The following is a 3806-nucleotide window of genomic DNA, read 5'->3' on the forward strand; positions in this document are numbered from 1 at the left end:
CATTTTGTGGATGGGAAAACTGAGGTGCAGCGAGGCGAAGCTATCTTCCCCCGTCCCACATCTAGGAAGCAGCAAAGCGATTTGGATCCTTGAAGTTTTACTCTGGTAGTTTTATTTAAAAAGAAACTCTAGGGGTGCCCGGGTGGCTCAGTTGGCTAAGTGTCTGACTCTTGGTTTCGGCTCGGGTCATGATCTCACGGTTCGTGAGTTCGAGCCCCACGTCGGGCTCTGTGCTGCCAGCACGGAGCCTGCCCGAGATTCTCTCTCTCCTCTCTCTCTGCCCCTCTCCTGTGCTCTCTCTCTCTCTCAAAATAAATAAACTTAAAAAAACAATAATCGTAATTAAAAAAAAGTCTTAAAATTTGTTTAAATAAGAAAATTTTAAAAATCCTTAGAGAGGACTTTCTGTCCCCCTTAATAAGCGAGATGAAGTTCCCTACTTGAATGCCCTATCACTCCCCCAATACTTTAGTATCTCCAACAAGCAAGGACATTTTCCAGTGTAACCACAGGACAACCGTCAAAATCAGAAAATGAACACCAACACATCACGACCATGGAAATCTCAGACCCCATTCACATTTTGCCAGTTGGCCCCGTAACTTCCTTTATGGCAAAACACGGTCCAGTGCAGAGTCTCGGGTTGCATTGAGCTGCCACACCTCTTTAGACCTACCCTTCAGTCTGGAGCAGTGCCAGGGGCTTGCTCTGGTTTTCACGACCCAGGCACTTTGCATGATCACAGGCCAGGTGCTTTGTAGAACGTCTCGTTACTTGGGTTCGTCTTAGGTGTCCCGATTCCATTCCAGTGACGCGTCTTTGGCAGGAACATCACAGATCTTCTCAGGGCATCCTATCAACGCGGTAAGGGATGTCCACTTGTCCCGCTGAGGGGGGGGGGGGGAGGGAGGCACACTCTGATCATATGATCAGAGAGCCGGTACTCTTAGTGGCTCCGCCACAGTCCACGGAAGCCACATGGCAGGGTCCATTTGGTAAAGCCAATCTACAAGCATCACTTCCCTGCGGTCAGAGTGACGGCAGCTCAATAAACTTGGCTGGATCGCTACAGAGGTAGCTACGGAGAAGCCGGGCTATTCTGAATATAGTAATTCACGACAGCCACTCTTGGTTTCGTGGCGGAAAGCTTGATCAAGTATGGGGGAAAGGGAATATACAGAAATACGCAACTAGAGTAAACACAGAAAGGGGTATAGAGAAGATCAGAGAAGGGTTAATACATCCAATCGGGTATGCACATCATCCAACCTTCTGGCTGGGGAAGCCCCCCCCCCCTTCCCCACCCCTCCATACAGCCAGGTTGGAGTTCTGATGGAGGGCCCCCCGGGGCAGAGTATCCTCCCCTGAGGTGAGTCTTCCAACTAACTATTCCCTCCAGGGCAATATACACAGTACCCACTTGTGATCTACGGTCATTCAAGTTTGCCGAAGGGCAGTCCTGAGCAGGCTGGCCTTTGTTCTGTTTCTCTTATCCCATCTCCCAATCTTAGGAGGATGCCATTCCGCATAGTTCTCTTCCCTCCCTGGGCCCTTCCAGGGGGCCAGCCTGGTCTGGCTCAAGACGATGAGGGAAGTTCATCCCTCTGGGCGTCAGGAACAGGGGGGCCAGTTCTGATCCCGAGGAACGCGAGCCAACTAAGCCCCCCACCATTGTGTACGTGCGGCTCTGGGCAGAAATGCCTGTCACACAAACACGTTCTATGCGGAACACAAGCTTACTTTTACCTTTGGCTTTGGCCTGTAAACAGACGCATACACATTTCCGGGCCCAGGCTCAAAACAGTCTATCTTGTCTCCCTGTTTTTCCTCCCTCTGCTGCCTGGTGGAACTTTTAGTCCGTTAGACTCTCACCACCCCCCATCCCCCACCCCCTTCTCTTGTACTAAAACTTCACTCTTGGTTTTTTTTTTTTTAAGTTTATGTATGTATGTATTTATTTTTAGAGCGCGAGAGAGCATGAGCAGGATAGGGGCAGAAAGAATCCCAAGCAGGTTCCATGCTGTCAGCATGGAGCCTGACACAGGATTTGAACCCATGAACTGTGAGGTTATGACCAGAGGTGAAATCAAGTCAGACGCTTAACCGGTTGAGCTACCCAGGCGCCCCTCTTTTTTTTTTTTTTTTTTTTTTTTAAAGCACATGTGGGGGAGGGGCAGAGGGGAAGAGAATCCCCAGCAGGCTCCACGCTGTCAGCACAGAGCCCAATAAGGGGTTCGACCTCACCAACCATGAGATCATGACCTGAACTGAAACCAAGAGTCAGACTCCTCACCGACTGGGCCACCCGGGTGCCCCTTACCACCTCACTTTCTAATTTATTTCCTGAGTGCGTATCATGTGTCAGGCACAGTGACGCTACAGGTCAGTGGGGACACAGAGACCATGAAGTCCCAGAGCCCGTTCTCATGAAGCTGGCAGTTAATTGGCTTTCTGTAGGCTCTTCTTCCATTCATAACAAGGACGGGAAGTTAGACCCAAACCTCTGACCAGAAGTCAGGTGCACTTTGTGTACTCTAAGTGTCTCTTGAATCTTTTCATCATATGGAGGAGAGAAAGAACGTATGCAAAAATTAACAGCAAACACTTCCTAAATACCTACAGCGTCGCAGGTACCGTTGGAGCTGCTTACATATTTTAACTCATAGATCCTCAACCATTTTGCAGAAGAGGCAACAGGCTCCCAGAGGTGTGGGTGACTTTGCCTGAGGCCCACAGCTGGACGTGGCAGAGCTGAGATGGAAACTCCGGAGCCTGTGTGTTCATTGCATCCCTTGAGCCTAGCACAGGGTAGGCAACCAGTACATTTTTATTAGATCAGTGAATGGGTGAGTGTATTTAACAACTGGCTGGAGAGGAAGAGCTTGGGGAGGTCTCCTGGAGGGCATACTTGGGACCTCTAAGTGTTGGCCCATTCACTCCTGCACTCTCTCAAGCTTCTGTGGAAGGCAGCTGCTCTGCGCCCACGACGGTGCTTACACTAAAGGACCCTCAAGATACAGGAGGCAGTCTTTTTTTCTTTTTTTTCTAAACAAAACTTATTGTCAAGTTAGCTATACGCTATACAGTGTGCTCTTGGTTTCCGGAGTAGATTCCCATGATTCATCGCTTACATACAACACCCAGTGCTCCTCCCAACAAGTGCCCTCTTTAATGCCCATCATCCATTTACACCTCCCTTCCTCCCCCCTCCCCCCAATCAACCCTCAGTTTATTCTCTGTATTTAAGAATCTCTTAAGGTTTGCCTCCCTCTCTGTAGCTATCCCCCCCCCCCCCCCCCCGGTCTTCTGGGACATTTCTAAAATTCCACATGAGTGAAAACATGTATCCGCCTTTCTCTGACTTATTTCCCTTAGCATTACGCCTTCCAGTTCCAGCCACCTTGTCCCAGATGGCAAGATTCCATTCTTTCTCATTGCCAAGTAGTATCAGGGGACAGTCTTGACCTTCATTACTCCCGCTTGCAGGCAATGTGTTCCAGCCCCTCTACCGTCTGACGCTGTTCCTTACAACTACCTACCCAGCGAGCTAGGGCTGTATCGCCATTTTACAGATTTTTAATCTCAGGCTGGCAAAGGAAGTCCCCGTAGGCCAAGGTGGCTCGGCCCCGTTCACACCCAGCGGGCGCGGGAGGGAGGCCCGCGAGGCCAGGAAATAAACCCTCAGCCATTCCAGGCCCTGGAAATCCCCGCCTTCTTTCTCGCATCTCAGCCCCGCCCCTCTAGAGCCCAAGACGCTCCAGCCATGGCTGCTGCCATGGCAACCAGCGCGCCGTTTCCGCTGTAAC

The sequence above is a fragment of the Prionailurus bengalensis genome, chromosome D3 (assembly GCF_016509475.1).
Source record: "Prionailurus bengalensis isolate Pbe53 chromosome D3, Fcat_Pben_1.1_paternal_pri, whole genome shotgun sequence".
NCBI lineage: Eukaryota > Metazoa > Chordata > Mammalia > Carnivora > Felidae > Prionailurus > Prionailurus bengalensis.